General features: G+C 34.1%; 1 non-coding gene and 1 pseudogene across 1 annotated transcript; one reads left to right on the top strand and one right to left on the bottom strand.

The window, feature by feature from the left end:
- The first annotated feature begins 2,605 nt into the window (after positions 1-2,605).
- On the top strand, positions 2,606-2,728 carry LOC114095347 (small nucleolar RNA SNORA40). Its single transcript, XR_003583236.2, has one exon. It is a non-coding gene; the product is annotated as a small nucleolar RNA SNORA40 (small nucleolar RNA).
- Positions 2,729-14,330: 11,602 nt separating this feature from the next.
- On the bottom strand, positions 14,331-15,104 carry LOC114095259 (small ribosomal subunit protein eS6-like; annotated as a pseudogene).
- Positions 15,105-18,946: the final 3,842 nt, after the last annotated feature.

Genomic DNA, 18,946 nt, shown 5'->3' with positions numbered 1-18,946 from the left:
CACCAGCTTATGGCACTATTGGGAGGTGACAGAATTATTACCAAGTGGAACAAAGCAGGCACCTTTACAGGTAAATTCCTACATTAATGCAACTTCATAGTGTTCATTCCTTTTGGTTCTCCTTAAACTTTCTGAATAAAATTATGAAGAACTAGCAAGATCCCTAAGCCTTTCTAACTCTTTTAGGCTCCGAGGGTAAACTTTGCTCATTGCACTATGAGCAATGCCATGAACTGAGCATGCCCCAAAGCATTCGTCTCTGATAACTTAATTTTTTAGACATTTGCCCTATGACCTTGAGCTAAGCATACCAAGAAATGTGTCTGTCATCTTTTCTTCTTGAACTATGACCTTAAACTGAGCATGCTCAGCAGCTGTTCCTGAGTTTATTATTATATGAGTATATATAAGGTTCCCTGAAAAAATCCCCATGCTTCCATTTCTCAAGATCCTTGCTTTATAACTCCAGTGCTCTCCTTACTTGCTGCAGGTAATAATTTTTCTCTATTCTTCTAGGTTTCAGTCATGCTCATTGACTTCACACTCAACAAGAAGAGAAACCTCTGCACACAAAAATCTTTAGGATGCAGGACTTTGTGGAAGGAAATTAGGTCACTGGGGACATGCCATTGAAGGGGATATTGGGATCCTGCCCTTTCACTTCTTTCTCTTTGCTTCTTGACTGCTGTGAAGGAAATAGGCCTCCTTCACCACATACTCCTGCCATGATGTTCTTGGGCACCACAGGCCTAAACAGTGGAACCATGTGAAATAGACTGAAAACTTTGAAACTCTAAACCAATATAAGTATTAAAGTTGATTTCCTTTTCAAGTTGATTTTTCTCAGATATTTGGTCACAGTGACAGAAGCTAACATACAAAATTAAATGGGTATCAACAAACGGAGCCAGTTTTGTTATTATGCCTGATAGTATGGCTGAGACACATGTGTAATTTGTTTGTGAAAATGTTAGAGAGCAATTCAGTTTTTATTTTTTTAATAAAATTATTTTCAATAAATAAATAAGTAAATAAATAAAATTGTTTTCTTTGATTCCCTTGGGAAGATTTTTTTTAAAGGTATTTCCAACTTTATCCTGTCCGAACCTTTTCCCTAATCACCCCCCACTCCACCATTTTTGTCTACCTCTTGCATATGATATTCTAAATTCTAAAGATAGCCCTCTATAATGCTCTCTTTTCCTGAACTCAGAGATAACACTTCTATTGGAAAATAAAATGCGGATATTGGCCCCAGGAGGTTGAACTTCCCTTTGGTGTAATGAAGAGGTGGCAGGCAGTTGCAGACAGAGGCTGTTGTGCCCTTGGAAGATGACCTCCCCATTGATTTCGTGCCTTTTGTCCCACTCTATTACCTTTTTTCTCTCATAAAAGCTGTTCATGTCTCTGAACCCTACAGCCCCCAAAATATAGAGACTTGAGGGAAAAAAATGCTCTCCTCTATCTTCCTCGGGGATGGCTAGCTTTGAATAAGCCTGTTTTCCATCAACAACTTCTGTCTCCTGAACTTTGGTTGAGCAGCAGGCAATAGGTAGAAGCTGAGTTCATGAGATCTTATATGGAAACAAAGACTTTATTTGTTACCATAAGTGTGTCCAAGGATTCCCTAGAGGCAGATCAGGCCTCTAATCAGGCCTCCCAGGCTCTTGATACATTGCAGAAAAGAATTTAAGGGCCTGTCAACATGTAGTATGGCAAGAGATTTATTGTAAAGGGACAGTACACTTTCAAGTATGAGAGTGCAGGCAATCACAGAGAGAGTGAATAGCTCCATCTTAATTTGGAGTTTAATATGTATAGAATAGATAAGGGGCTGGACTAGAAGTGGAGTCAGGACAGGATTATGCAATTTGTGACAGTTTTCTTTGTGCTTGCACATTGCCCTTTCATGTTCTAATAATGCTGCTTCCTATATTACATCTCTCATTAGTATCTTCAGTCTCCACCTGGGGATGAGTGTCTTACTATTACAATGGCTTGATTACCAAAGTCTTTGATGTGTATTCTCACTAAGGAGTGATTCCTTCAGAGACCTTATTCTTATATTCCAGTTTCATTGCTTTTTCATCCCACTGTCAAGCTGCAGTCAAGGACACAGGGGCCAGGAGAAGGGCAGGGTTGCTGGTGAGTTATTTACCCAATGGTTGATGGGAATTTCATGTATTCTAAAGTTTCATGGGTATTTTCTCTTTCAAGACTCAGCTTTTTCTCTGTAATCCTAAATTCTTATCTCACATTGGGAATTGGATTAGAGACCATCTGTGTTATACTCTGGCAAATACAAAACAAAACAAAAACCTTGTCTACATTTGGTGCATGCCCTGAGACTTTGTAGGAGGTTGAGTTTAAAGTTATGGCAATATTTTGTCTGGTGTAGAAAATCTTGAGGCATCACAGTATTCAGACTGTGGTATGGGAATTGCTGGATGCTTTTAACCAGATTTGCAGTGAAAATCAGGAGTAAAGAGCAGGACAGGAAGATTTGAAAAACCTACATTTTGACCAGAAAAGAAGTGCATGTGAAGTTCTGTCCAAGGGGAATGAAGTTGCTAAAGAAGCCATGGCCATTAAAAACAAACCAAGTAGCGTTTGTGTATGTTTTTGTTTAACTTGTGGACAAAGACAAATAGCTGCAAAAAATAATTCTCTTTTATAACCCAGAACTCATTGTTCAATTTAAGTTTTGATACATATCAGCACAAATACTATTACTGAGACAATTTAAAGTTATGGGGGATCAACAAGCAGAAAGGTATCCATATTTACTGCAGATCTGTACTATTTCTCATTTTGATAGGTTAGGAATGAATATGATTTGAGCTTGTTCATATTTAGAGAAACTGTCAGCAATTAAGAACCAGGAAGATCCATCTACCCTAACAGTGATCCTAGAGTCAATATTGAAGGAATTAGATACCAAATATCCTAGATGGAGCATCCTGAAGTCATCACCACTATGTCCATAATTCAAATGGAAATAAAAGAAGGAATTATAGGATGATGGTACATCTGTTCTTTTAAAGCATCAGTTCTTTCAAAAGGGGCTCTCTTGAAGATAAATCTTGAACTTCAGCTTTAGAGGAACAAAGGTGACCTTGATGAACAGTGAAAAACTTACATGTGAAAATTTGTTTAAAAAAAGATTTATTGACTTTAAATAATCTTGTCTAATGTTAAGCATTAAAAAAAGAAACCCAACAACAACTTTTACACTGTTTGTAGAAAGTTAGCATATATTTTTGACTCAAAGTTTCTCTATTTTTTTATGTGAAAGGGAAAAATATAATTTTAGGGAAAAAAAAGAAAAGAAGAAGTCAAGTACTTTGTACTGAACCATAAAAAAGTGATCTTGAAGTGATCTCAAGAATCTGAAAGATCCCACCCATGAGGCTGAAGAGTATAAAAGTGTAAACTTATTTCAAGGACTTATCTTTTTGGAAGAGAGCCTTGGGGCACCCTTTTCTCACAGGACAGCCTAAAGAATTGTTTTCCTGAGATTAGTTTCATGTGTTCAGCTGTCAAGGCACTCAGAGGACATTGAAGCCATGGTTCAAGTGATTCCTGGTATAGCTTGTGTCAAAAGCAGATCTTGGCATCATCCACACGATGCCAGTTTTGCAGGTATGAAGAATGATTTAGTGGTATCATGGAGATGTCTATCAAGATTTCAAAGGAAAGCCTGGGAGGCCAGCCACATGTTGTGGGGTTGGATTCCCTGAAAGTAGACCCTGAAAGGGTGATTCATAGAACCATGAGAGTGAAGCAGAAGCTGTAATGAAGACCCCAGAAAGATAGAGATGCCAGGAATATGGAACACCTGGTAAAGAGAGCTGCAGGAAGCAAGCAGCCCCAAAGCAAGGCCAACCAAGTCATAGGGATGAGGCTGACAAAGGTCTTTGAAGTTCACATCATAATGTGTACCTCAGATACTGGCCATGAGTTGTAGGATTTAATGTCTCCACTGTTTCATTTTTATCTTGCATGGATCTGATTCCTCTGGACTATTTTCCTTTTCCTCCCTTTTATATGGAAACATTTCCCCTCTATTGTATCTTAGAACTGTGTTAATTTGTTTACAGAGAAGAGTTTGCCTTGAGTCTTAGAGGTCCCTTTGGACTTGGACTTTTGTGAAATGAAGAATATTTGAGATTGGAGTAAATCTTGGGGAAGGATTCTGCAATATGAGAGGGACATGAGCTTTTAGAAGCCAGGAGCAGATTGTTATAGTTCGAGTTTTGAATGTACCCCAAAGGCATATGTGTTGAAGGCTTGGTCCCCAGTCCCTGGCATTTGATCAGGAGGTGGTAGAATCTTTAGCAGGTAGAGCCTAATGCAAGGAAATAGGTCATTTGGGGTACAATTTTGAAAGGGATGTTCAGACCCTAGCCTCCTCTTTTCATTCTTTTTGCTGCTAGCCACCATGAGGTGAAGAGCCCTACTCTACCACATGCTCTCATTATAACAAACTTGGTGTCACAGACCCAAAGCAAGGGAATGAAACTGAAGCCACTGGAACCATAATGAAGCAGACCAGGTTACCCACACACATACACACCAAAGACCCCAGAAAGATTTTTACTAAGGGAATCAACAGGATATCAGCAAAGACTTCTACAGAGGTCATTGTGGTTGGTAGCTTCCTCTTTTTGGTAAATTCCAGGTTTGCAGAAAAACAAACTTGTTAATCCTCTGCCTAGCCTAAAAATATGGAACGAGTGGTAACTGTTATGACTCCACCCACTGTCATATAGCCACTGCACTGAGAATAAATCTAAAAGAATTTCCAGATTCATGGTCCAGAGAATTTTAGGCAATAGCTCTCTGGACCACTGTAGATAATAAACCTGCTAATTTGGGTGTCTGGCCTCATGGGTCCTACATCAATAAGCCAAAACAGTTCTTTGCTCCTTTTAAGCTAATTCTCTCAGGTATTTTGTCACAGTGGAAAAAAAAAGTGACTAACAGTCCATTTTATCTATTTGTCTATAATTATATCTATATAAATATCTATATTTATACCTAAATATTTTTAAATATGTTTATGTTTATATCTATAAAAATGTAAACGTTTTTCAGTAATATATTGTAATCATCTTTTTGCATTAAAATGTAATATGACATTAAAATTTTTAATGAATGATCATAATATATTCCAAGTAATGTTACATTATAAATAATTCAACCAATTCCCTATTGCTTAATATTTTAGCTAGATATTAGTTGATACAGGCTGGGTTATGTTGTAATAACAAATACGTACTGAATTTTAGTAGCTTTAAACAACGAAGTTTATTTCTTGTCATGCAATGTATGCTTGTCATGTATGGTGCCCCACATTGACAGCACTCTGGGACATTTGCTAACATAGCAACCTCAACATTTTTTCTGCTTGCCATGAGAGGAGAAATATTTTATTACACAGGTAACCTGTATTCTGCTTCTCACACCCCCTTAGACAATGTTACCATGGAACCTGAACTAGAAGGCAAAGAAGTACAATTTTACCATGTATTCAAAACTGAGATGAAATTGTTAAAAAAAATAAGTTAAAAATGAATAAGAAACATGAATAAGAGTTGAACCACTTATGACAGATGTATTTTAAAGGAAAACTCAAGTTTGAAAGTGCTCTGAGTCTGGTCCAAGGACAATTAGCGACTGAAGGGCTGTGTTAAAATTCACATATGTAATGTGACAGGGGCTGAGAAGTAGCTTCACTCGCAGCACAGGCTGGGGAAGGAAAACTAGATCAGGCCCTATCTATGTTTCCTTTTAAATTATTTTCCCCACACACTTAAATTTTCTCATTGCTCCAATTTTTCTAGAAACATTATCACCAGAGAAAATTACTTAATTCATAAATCATAGCCTGAGCTTTGTTTCATGAGTATTAAACCAGCCTTCAACCTCTGGGTGCATAATTTCCAACTTTTTGATTATACTTAATTACAGCAATAAAAATACTCTTCCTTTAGGGTGTTAAATTTAGCACATTTTCCTTCCTCCTGAAAAATTCTATTTTCAGAAGAAAAATAACAAAAAATTAATAATATTTATCAAAATCCTCAAATTGAGCTGTCTTAGCCTGAAAGATGTTTATTTAAATAGATAAACTTGTAATTTCAGTAATTGATCCATATTTTTATATATGTATATTACATTTTGTATATATTCATATGTACACACAAACACAGAGAAACTCATTCACTTACCATGGGGTTACATTTTAATAAACCCATTGTAAGTTTAAAATATCTTTAAGCAAAAATTGCATTTCATACATTTAACCTACCAAACATAATTTACTCCAGCCTACCTTCATTAAGTATGTTCAAAATACTTGCATTAGCCTGCAGTTGGGCAGAATAGCTAACGCAAAGCTTAGTTTATAAAAAGTTGTTTACTTTCTTATGTAACTTATTGAATTCTGCGCTGAAATGGAAAACAGAATGGTTATATGGGTAAACCTTCCCACAATCATCAAGTTGAAAAATCCTAAATCAACTCATTGTAAACAGAGGACCATCTGTATATATTCTGAGCTTTCTAAGAGAGCCGCCTTATGCTTATTGGGTTGAAGATTTTACTTCTTCTCTCCTAAATTGACATGTTTTCTTGTTCAATGAAATAGTTTCACTTTTTATTTTTCACTTTCTTGTTTTCAAATTTCCCATGTGGAATTTCAGGCTTTTTATTCATATCTTGTTTTATTTTATTGCCTTTTTATCTCAGTGTTGAATAGTTTTACTAAAGCAAAATTAATACTGCTACATTCAAATTGAGATTTCTCATTATTTAGATTATATATATATATATATATATATATATATATATATATATATATATATAATAAATGCACAGAGCATATTGTACAAATACATAATTTCTTTTTTAGCATTCTAAATGTTTGGGAGTCACAAAAAATACTATTCATGATCCTAATGCAGGAAAAATGCAATAAACATTTTGTACATATCTCCCAGTACTTAAAGAAATTTCTAATATAGTTGAGGTCACAAAACCAATTAAAATGCTAAATCCTTCATTTGTTTTCTTTTTAACTTATAGAAATTTTCTCATATTATATACATTTTTATAATTATGATTTTAAATGTGGTATAATATTTCATTGCATGACAATGTCAAATGAGTCTCTAATGCATTTAGAATATTTTTAGATTTAAGTCATATTACATTTTTAAAAATGGAACATCTTTCCGGTTGTATCTTGGTAAAATAATCCTAAATGGGTGAAACAAAGAATACACATATTTTTGAGGCTCCTAATACTTTTTTTTAAAAAAATTTCTAACAAAGATTTCATGAATAGATGAGATTGATTATTTCATTCTTTACCTGGACAATATAAAATATTATTTCTTCATAAAATTATGGAAATTTTATTAAAAATGAAATAAATGGTCTTAATTTCCAGCTCTTTGATTACTAGTGAAATTGTCATATACCCTTAAGCCATTCATATTTAATCTTATATGGATCACATATTTCCTTTGCCCATTAATAGTGGTCACTAAGATTATAATATTTTCCTTTTAGTTTTTGTGTGAATTCATGGTATCTGAATAATATGTGGCAAACCTATAAATCTAGACTGTGGATTGTTTTCAACCAAAATTGCACTCAGGCTATGACTTCCATCTACCCAGAGGGAAGATGGCAGCACCTAAGCCCTCACAGGTCGCATTTGTTAGTACCACTTCTGAAAACCCAGGCAACAGCTTTGGAAGGTCTTCTGCTCAAGCACTGAGGGAGACACAGCCCTGACATAAAGTGTCAGGCCAGCTCAAAGGAAAATAAAAGGAGTACTTTTTTTTGAGGGGGGGCCATCTACAAGGTAGGCAGAAAAATAATTTTAAAAATTAATAATATTTATCAAAATCTTCAAATTGAGCTGTCTTAGCCTGAAAGATGTTAATTTAAATAGATAAACTTATAATTTCAAGTACTGATCCATATTTTTAGATATGTATATTACATTTTATATATATTCATATGCACACACAAACACACCAAGAAACTTATTCACTTACTGTGGGGTTACATTTTAATAAACCCAAGTTGAAAATGTCTTTAAGCAAAAATTGCATTTCCTACACCTATTGATGTCTATTGATGTCATTACATGTAGACGTGGGTCTTTTGTTGAGCCTGCAGTCTTCTTCATTCTGTCTCTTCATGTGATGCAGGTCTCCCTACTGTCTTGAGACTATACCTTAGGGTGTGTCTTTTGCAATATTAATAAAATAAAGAGAACTGCAGGTAACTTAAGTGACTGTTCTGCACATGCATTTGCCTCTAATTACCTGGAGTTACTCCTTACCATACAGCATAGTCCCCAATATTTTCAGAACAGGGCAGGCTATTGTCCTATCTTAGTGGGCTTGATTTGAGTGACCTTGTGTTGTCTGGTTCTGGCTTCTTGGCATTTGTGTTGACCATATAGTCTCAAAGTGTGAACTGATTTCTCAACTTCCTATCTCCTGTTGTGTTCTTAATTTCACAGTCTGAAAGACTGTTCTATTTTTTAATTCCTACTTTTCTGGTTTGTCTGTTAATTCCATAATCCCGAGGGCTAGCTTCCTGTCTCACCGGTACTCCCCAGCACTGTTGCCTGTGCCACTTTCAGTGTCTTCTGTGGATCCCACTGTGCCTTCAACCCTGATAGATTGCTATGGGCACCTTTTAGAACCTCATTCTCTCCTGAAACCCAGTGTGTGATACCACATTAAATCAGCACCTGGCCGTGGGCAGGTTCCAGATGTATTAAGGATGTGCTTTAACAGCAAATCAATCAATAAATTAAAATTTTTAACTTTTTAAAGGAACATTCAGCTTGGGCATTTCTTATTGTTAGGACTTTGAGTTCACTAAAAGTGGCTTCTACCATAATCAGTTTTCTCTTAAAATCACCCAACGATCTTGCCTAAGACTTTAGTTTTTTTCCCATTCTAGAATATATATTTAATTCTTTTTAATGGGTTCCAATTGTTTGTTAAAGTTTTCCATATTTTCATTCATTTTTGACCTTCATAGTCTGTACGTGACTTTGCATATTTGTAGTATACTAAGGTTCTTATCTGTTGTTGAAGATTTCTTTGAAGTTCTTGATTCAGTAATTAATTGATAAAACAAAAGGAATCGGTCGAATTAGAAGATTTGAACAGTGCAATCAACCAACATGACCTAATTTGCATTAACAGAACAGTATACCCAAAAACTACAGCATGTTCTTTTCAAGAGCACATGAACCATTCATCAAAGCAGACATGTGCTGGATCACATGCACATCTCACCAAGGTCAAAAGACTGAAATCATACAAAGTATGTTCTCTTACCATAACATTAAAAATCAGAAATATAAGAAAATGGCTAGAAATAAACAAGAATATTAATCATTAAATTAGAAACAAGGTAACAAACACAAAATTAAAAAGAAGTCAGTTCTTTGAAACAACTAGTGGAATGGATAAACACCTATCAAAACTATGATTCATAGTAGGATAGGGAGCCGGAACATGGAAGGAATGGACGAACTCTAGATAGGGCAGAAAGGTTAGAGAGGAAAGGAGGGGGCATGGGGTAATTATGATGGTGGAATGTGATGATCATAACTATCCAAAGTACAGGTATGAAGACACGAATTGGTATGCATACACTGTGTATACAACCAGAGATATGAAAAATTGTGCTCTGTATGTGTAATAAGAATTGTAATGCATTCTGCTGTCATATATAAATTTAAAAAAATACAAAAAAAGAGAAAAAACAAGATTCACCAATGAAAGGGCTTATAATTGTAGATACTATATGATTAAAAGGGTAGCAAGAGGCTTTTGTAAACTTTATAATAATAAATTCAATGTAAGGTAAACAAACACAAAACAAAAAAAACACAAATTCACAACACAAATACAATAAGAAAGTTGAAACAGACAAAGAATGTTTTATAGTCTATTAAACCTTTAAAGGAGAATAATATCAGTGCTGCATAAACTCTTACAAAAATCAGTAAAAAATATTTCCCAACTTAATTTATGAGGCCAGTATACCAAGACTTGTTAGCAAAGTTTAAGAGACAACAAGAAAGGATAATCCTTCATAAATATGGACTGAAAAACATAAACTATTTAGTGAAATATTGTGATATTTAGGCAGTATGGAGCAACATGACCAAGTGGGAACCATATCACCCCACTCCTTCTTTTTATGCCAGAAATGTAGGGATCATTTTAATTTGAAGAGCAATCAAAGTTTTTTGTTTTGTTTTGTTTTTTACAATAAAGAAGAAAAATGTACATAGGCATAGATGCAAAAAATATGCTTTGAACAAAACAAATATTCATTTTAATACCCATTTCACATTTAAAACTCTCAGATAATTAGGAACCAAAGGCAGCTTCTGATAAAGGGCATCTATGAAAAAATCTAGGCTAACATCATAGTCACTGGTGAAGCATTAAATCTTTTCTACCAAGATTAGAAACAAAGTGGACCTGTCCACATTTACTGGAGATCCTATGATTGTAAGGCATAAAACTACCCCAAAATAATCCTTGGTATGAACTAAAGCAAGATGATTGACGCCACCAAGTGTTAGCAAAGACAGAGAACAACTGAGACTCACGCATTACTGGTAGTAATGGAAAATAGTACAAATTGTGTGGAGAAGTGTTTGACTTCTTAAAATTTAAACATTCATTCTACCCCATGATCCATAATTTCAAGCCCAGGTGTTTACCCAAAATTAAATGCAAAACAAAACAAAATATGTGTGTCTATATACAGATTTGCACTTGAATGTTCACAGAAGATTCGGTCACAAAAACTAAAACAGTCTCAATGTCCATCAAGAAAACAGGAGGAGCAAATCATGGTACATTTACAAAGTGAAACACAATACTACCAGAACCTAAAGAAGAATGAACCACTGACACACATAGCAACATGAATGATTTTCACAAACATCTTGAACAAGAAGGGCAGACACCAGAGAATACATACTGCACTGCTCCATTTATATAATGTCTAAGAAGAGGCAGGACTTATCCTTGGAGGGGAAGCCATAAAGTGGTTAGTCTGTTGAGGTAGAATTGCTTGGAATGTGGAATGAAATAAATTCTTGGAGTAATTTTAATGTATTTTATTTTGAATTGTTGGTTACACAGGTACATATGATTACCCAAACTCAGTGAACCAGAGAGTTAAGATTTATGTATTCTACTATAAATAAATTACATGCTAATACAAAATGAGGACATATTAAAGTCATTAGCCAAAGAAAAATTCTGTTGTCCACACTGAATCCATCTACAAGTATTGACATTTATTAGACTTTCCTCAGTAGTTTATGTTCCACTATATCATGTTTGTTGGAATTGTGCCCAAAGAAACAGCCCCATTGGTTTAGCAGACTGCATCATGATAGAATAGGTGGCAATAACAAGTACATCATTTGGAAGCCAAGAAATATTAAAAGACATATTAATTCATTTGGTAAATAGTTTATATATAAACTTATACCTTCCACACCTTCCTCAAAATATTTGCATATATATATATATATATATATATATATATATATACACACATATATATATGCTTTGAACAAAACAAATATTCATTTCAATACCCATTTCACATTTAAAACTCTCAGATAATTAGGAACCAAAGGCAGCTTTTCCTAATATATATGCTGGAAATTGCTCTCCATATTGGTTTTCATCTCACCTAGGGAGATGTACTCCATAACTGTTTGTTTCCTTTAGTTACAAAGTATTTTCTCCTGGATAAGTATACTTTTCTGAAATGGGTAAAACTACCTCACAGATATTTGCTTGGAAGGGACTCTGATTCCTGTAAAGGAGTTCATGGAAGTAGTGCTTTTCATATAATTTTTTTATAATACATAAAATATAATGTGATGATATTAGACTTAACTAAATAAGAGTTATACATTACAAAAGATAGTTAGCAAAGGAAATCAATGATTTATCTTGCTTTGTGCCTGCTTCAGTGATTCCATATTTTAGAATAAAAGTTGTCCAAGTTTGAACCTAAGAAAGGATGGAAATTCCAAGAAATGCAATTTTCTTATGAGGTTTTCTTTGATCCAATTTAGGAAGACATTCATTTTTCTAGACAGTAATTCACCTAAAAGGCTACAGTGTTTTAAGTTTAAAAATTTGTCTGAAGCTGGAACCTAGAGGCCGCCTGCCAAAATGACTAGTTTTCCTTGGCAAGGAGATTATTTTAGAACCCTTTCAGAGAAAAACCATTGGAAAACAGAAATGCATCTCGAAATTCTACAATTATAGTTTAAAACAAAGCTGTCTCTAGATAACCCCACCTGCAATATATTTCTGTAAGCCATTTGTTGATAATAACAGTGGAAAAATGGAATTGAGGGTAAGATGATAAAATGCAAGTGTTTTCTTGAATTGTTGTCTTGAAAATGATAAAGGAAGTTGAAGTGAAGTGGACTTTGGACCTTCATTTCTGATTCTTCTGTGTGGTTAAAAGCAAGAACAAATGAAGTAAGGTACAGAATATCTTGCTTGATTCTGATACACTCTGGTACAAAATCATGAGCAAAAATACAGCACTATAACATCAGTTGCTACTACAGAAATGAAGTTATAGGGAGTTTTCCTTAGTATACAATGAATGAGGAAGTACAACTGAGAAATTCTCCTTCGGCTATGCCAGATAAGGTAAGCAAAATAAATGATACCAAAAACAGTTTGTTTTTACTTAAAATAATTTTCATTTTTTTTTTGGATGAAAAGTAAGATACTTATTGTAATCAATGCAAAAATACAAAACTGTAATAAAAGTTATCATTGATATATTCCTAGTCTTCAGGAAGATAATCAACATTAGCCTGGTGTCTAGGGTGGAATTCTCCCAAAAGCAAGCCCTGAGATGCTGTTTCAACTAGAAATGATTTATTAAAGATTTGCTGTCTGGAGAAACCAGTGGGTGGGGAAACCAAAATAGAAATAAGGAAGGAGTCAGCAAGAAGGTAATTTCGGGGTAATCTTTTAAAAAGCTCTAGAGTATAAGTTATCCTTGGAATTGTGTCTTTTGGGAAACACAGCCTTTGTCTTTGTCCAGTATCAAAGCACAGGGGAGACATAAAATTCCCAGATATTGTATTTCCAACTTTCTTAAGAAGAAGTTATCTCCAGTTCCCAAAGCAATCTTCTCAATGTCACAGGTGAATCTCAGCAATAAACCTTGCTGAAGGTGAGAGGAGTCATTTGAGCTGCAGAAAGATCCAGAGCAACTAAGTAGGGAACCTGCATTGACAGCTGCCTCTAGGATGTATCCTTCCACACTTTCCTCAACACACACACACACACACACACACACACACACACTTGCATTTATATACATACTTGCATATATGGTAGTCCCTCCTTTTTTATGAGATACCTTCCAATATCATTAATGGATTCATGAATCTACAGCTAGTACCAGACCTTAAAATTTAATGGCTTATCCATCTTAATTAAGAATTTACAATGCACTGTACATGTGGCTTTTGCAGTGTGAGGTGCCACAGCAAAACAAGCACAAATTTCTTTTTATCCTTTTTCACAGTTTCACAGTTGTCTTGGAACTCTGCCAGAAAGATATTATCACCAGCTTCAGCTGCTCAACCTTGAACTTCCAAATCATTGGCTAAAATAAATTTTCTTTCTCTATAAAGTACAGTGCCCCTGGTATTTCATCATAGGAATGAGCACAGACTAATATGAAGTTCTTCTCTTTCATGTATATTGTCTCCAGTCTTTCATTTAAACAAATAAATAAAACACAAGGTCTTCCATTTTGATTAGTTAAAGAAATTTATTTTTCCTTTATAAATGCCGGGGCTTCTTCTAACTCTAAGGTGATGCAAATAGTGTTTATATGTGTATGTAACTTTTTGAATGTAAAATTTTGGGGCGTGCCCTTTTGCAAAAGGTATTTTATTTATTTTGCAAAAGATATTTATATTTTTATTTTAGTTTATGGTAAGTTTATTATTTACCAGATTTATTTTAAATCATAGGGTGTTAAATTATGGTAGCACAAGTATTTTCATTGAAATAAAAATATAACCTACTAGTTTATAAAAAATTCAAGTATTCATATTGATTTCTGCTATTCCTGTATCTTTTGCTTGCCTATTCCAACATCAATAAAAACAGTAATAAAAGTCAGTATGTTTGCTAGTTTGGTTTAGTAGTAATATATTTTTGGTTTTTGTTTTTTAAGTTTGAGGTTCTGATCTTATTTATTTATTACTCTTTAAAGTTCTTATTTTTGACTGGACTCAGAAGTAGAGCTCTCAGAGAAGACAGCCTGTGTCTCTTGGCAATCTGTTCCTGGTGTTTTTCTTTGGCTTCTTTCATTCTGTTGTACAAAAAATTGGCATATTCTGCAGCCTCTTCCTTATTCTTCTTAATACGTTGTTTCTTCAGAGCAATACGCTAGCGCTTGTGTTGCAGGACACGTGGAGCAACTAGACACTGAATCTTTGGTGCTTTTTGGTCCTGGGTTTTTTTTTTTATCTTCCTTGTTTAAGGGTTTTCTGATAACATTGGTGGATATCATCTTCCTTAGAGAGATTGAAAAGTTTGCGGATTCCACTAGCTCTTTTGGGTCCCAGTCTATGAATGAGTATCAGTAAGTCCAGGAATATCCTTCTCTCCTTTTTTTTTTTTTTTTTTACAATAACCAAGTTGAGAACTCTCAGATTGGCATCCACAATGCAACTTCAGAGTTGTGCTTTCTCTCTCCAGTTCACCTGGGTCTACAGTAGAAATGCCCCTTATTCAGTAGCAGGCGAACCTGGCAATGGGTCAAGACACCCTGCTTCATGGGAAAACCTTGTTTGTCGTTCCTGCCACTGATTCAGACCACAAAACACTTCCATTCTTCACTCAGAGCATCTGCAGCCACTTCTGTGGCTATGCGCTTCTCCTATAAAGTAGGAGGTTTGCGCTCATCGTCCACTTCAATGAGTTTCTGGCAGCCAGTAGCTGGGAAGCAGATATTCAGCTTCATCTTGGAGCAGCTGATTGCCAACAAGGTGCCACGAAAAAGAGAGTAAGTTTTAATATTATGTAAGATAACTATACAATCACTTTTTTAAATTTGCATAAATTTTAGGCACTGGTTTTTATCATCAACTTAAAATTACTTAAGATCATCTAAAATTTTCAATATTGATTAGAATTTCATTAAAGATGTATTAATTTGTGAAGAATTAATATGCTATATTAAGTTTTCTATCTTAGATATGCTTTATATTTTAGATACATTTATTTAAATAATATGTTGTGATTTTTCTCAGATTGACATGTTGCTTGCTAAATTTATTTTAAAATCTTTTAAAGTCTTCGTTACAATTACAAATGTGATTTTCTTTAATTTTCAATTTATAACTGACCAAATTCTTGAGTATAGAAGTTGGTCACTCTAGAAGGCTATTATTTGTAATTAAAAATCTTTAGGCTTCTTGTTTTTAATTCTTATATGGATTTTTTCTTTGTTTCAATGAAAATAATGTGAATACGGAATATTCCTGTCTTGATTCTAATTTTAATAATAAAACCATTAGTGTTATAATGTCTACTCCTTCAGTGTTCTAATTACTATTATAACATCTACTAATTGTTTTTAATCTTTATTATATTTAAGTATTTTTTATTAATAGCCTTAGAATTTTTACTGGGAATGCTGAATTTTTGTAAACAGTATCTTTTGGTTACTATTATATTATACAGTATCTTTTGGTTACTATTAAATTATTATTCATATATTTTCCTCCTTAAACATATTGATCTAATAAATCATGTATTCCTGAGAGAAGTCTTATTAGGTCATGGTGTATTTTTCTTTTGGTACACTAGATATGGTATATTAATATTTTATTGAGTATTTCTTAAAAAACAGATTTTTCTAAACTACATTTGTAAAAAGAGGAACTTTTCCAGATTTTTCTATGCATGCAAATAGTTTAATTAGCTCTTTCTGTCTTGAGTATGTCTTATCTCCAGTGCCAATTTATCCTGCCTTTCAATTGAGTATCGGGTCTTAAAAAAGGAGGGGGTGAGTCTTGAGATTATTTTCCTTGATATTTGTATGAGATGTTGGGTAAATAGTCAATAAGGACTCCAAATTATCAAGTTCATGAGAGAAAATTACCAATCCTGAATTTCTCTTCTTTCAGTTAAATGTAGTTTACAGAAATGTAAATAACAAGGACACTCAAAATTAATGTTAAGGAGAGTATCAAGAGAGAGACTGACTCTGCTTTGGAGAAAGGACTGTTGTAGACTGGATTTCTGGGTAAGTAGGCTCTAAGACAAGAGGTTCATTCTTTAGGGAATATTATTGGGGTCAAGACCAATGGGGAGGCCTGAGGGTACAGCTTAGTGGCAGAGCAAAGTCAGGCCTGGGCTCTATCACCAGCATGGGGGTGGGTGGGGCAGGGGGAAAACCTGTAGGGAATGGAAGGAAGCAAGATTGGGCAGAGGAAGTTTGGTCTAGGATTTAGCTGTCAATTAACGTATAAGCTAGTTTTACAGGAAGTTCTAAAACCAGGTCACCCTGCAGAGTTGTTATCAGCTGGGACAAGGGGACTGGGCTTCAAACCATCTTGGCTGGCATTGGCAACAGGCTGCCTTAGGGGAGCCGGGCATGTGGGAGACAGGGCTTTTCTCAGGGAAGAGTGTTCCTGGGAGTGTTCTGAACTGACAGCACTCTCAGTGGCTTTGGAATGAGGCCTTCAGTGCCTAAGGAGGAAGAGTGGGTTGTGCTGGGCAGAACCTGCTGTAACACAGGTCAGAAAGGCAGTTCTAAGTGCCACTTTCTTTCTCTTATATTTTGTAGAAGAAAAAGCTTCACATTGGAAAGTTTAAACTTTTTGATGAAAAAATATTAAGTCAAGATTTAAGGGAATAATTAGATACCTGAGGAACACAAATGCTACCTAGAGGATTTGAAAGTACATTGACAAGAGTGCTTAGTCACTGTCAACAGTCTTTTAAATATCTTTTAAATATTAATGGAAATATAAATGGCACCAGATAAATGAATGTTTATAAAACTTCTAAAATGAAATTAAAATATATTTAGAATTTTAAAAAAATGGTTGAGAGTTTTTCTCTTCATTTCAGAATGGATTAAAAAGCACTGTACCCATTTAGAGAATAACAAGGATGTTACTAGGAACTAGCCTATGTCTTCCAGAGTGTATGATGCCCTTTTTTCTTTAGGTGGTTACAAAGTATGGAGAGAATCTTGCCTTCAGATTGCTTCCTATCTAGGAAGTTTTTTGACTGAATAAACTAAAACCATATTTTTGGTTGGGAATCTGGTAATTGTGTCCTAACTTAAAAATAAATCCACTTTGTTAAAATTATCTTAAGATAATTTTGTGGATCATAAATTAAACTGGAGTTTTTTTATTGAGTTTTTGATTTAGAGAAATACTCAAAGAAATGTTACCAAGTCTGAATTTGATTGATTTTGTTTTTATGTTACATTGCAAATGCTGCCAAACTCACAGAGAAATACACTTTAATTCTCTGTCACTGGATGCAGTGTTTCCATATTTTAAGTGTCTTTCATGCAAAAATAAGAAATATCAAAGTGACATAATTTTTGTACTTAGATCTACCAGAGTTATAAACTATCATAATGTTTTGGACAGTGAATGGTTTGATTTTTTCCATTTAATATGCTTTAAAAACTATTAGTTATTTAACAATTCAGTGCTTGCAATCTATGAGTCAGCATCCTTCTTTTTTCTGCTTTTTATTATGTCGTGCTATACAGTGTTTCTTATCCATCAGTTTTGTTCACTCTCAGTACTTTTTCTTATTTTCCTCTGTCTCCCATTAGCTTGAAATCAAGAATTCAAATTTCAGCATGCAACCTAGACTCACATAAAAAGAACTACACTTCAGAGGAACTTCATTCAAATCTCTAATTCTTTCCAGATGATACTATTTTATTGATTACTAAATTAGTGAATAAAATGGACTCAGAGTTGTACATTTATTATTGCATTTAATAGCATATTCTTAAAAATAAAAACAAGGTTTTAGGACAAATATAATCTATAGAAAACTATATTCAGTTACAAAATAGTAAAAAAAAAGATGCAAGGTAATTATAATTGTAATGATAAGCTTTAATCTTAACATAGTCATAGTCCTTACTTCAGTGTTTAACACATAGTAGCTATTCAAAGGCTGTCTTGAACAAATAAATGAATTCATTAAAGCAATTCCTAAATACTATTTCCATTTTTAGCATCATTGATTTTTTAGTCTATGTTTGAAACAAATGTATAGTCTATTTTGTAACAAAAACTATATTTATAAGAAAAAAGTTTTTTGTATAACAGTAAAAATGCTTTATGTCACCTGAATTATCAAAATTTTCTTACATGTAGGAAATTTAACCATCAGTTTAACTGATACTAAAACCTTTGAAATTGAGAGTTTCGATCATATATTGGAGACCTTACTATCTTTTCCACTGTGACATTGGTCCTATTAAAAGCAACTTTATATAAGGAATAAATCAAAGTATTGGATGTTTTTTAAAAAGTTCACCATACTTAATAGCTAGGCTTAGGACACTTGCTTTAGCTAAATATTTGCCGTCAGCAAGTAGGAAATCAAAAGGCCAGAAATATGATGTTAGTTCCTGCAGGGTAGAGACACTTTAATAGTTATGTCTAGAGACAGTTGGAAAGATGAAAATTAGAATCCAGAGGTACGAGCTACACGTGTTACAGGAAATCTTAAGCCAAATTTTGCCATCTCTAATAATCAGTTATTTTTTTCCTCTTTTATTAGTTAGGATCTTTCAGATGCCAGTAAGAGTAGCCTAGTTTAAG

The sequence above is a fragment of the Marmota flaviventris genome, chromosome 6 (assembly GCF_047511675.1).
Source record: "Marmota flaviventris isolate mMarFla1 chromosome 6, mMarFla1.hap1, whole genome shotgun sequence".
Lineage (NCBI taxonomy): Eukaryota > Metazoa > Chordata > Mammalia > Rodentia > Sciuridae > Marmota > Marmota flaviventris.
This window is presented reverse-complemented; position numbering and strand designations above follow the sequence as displayed.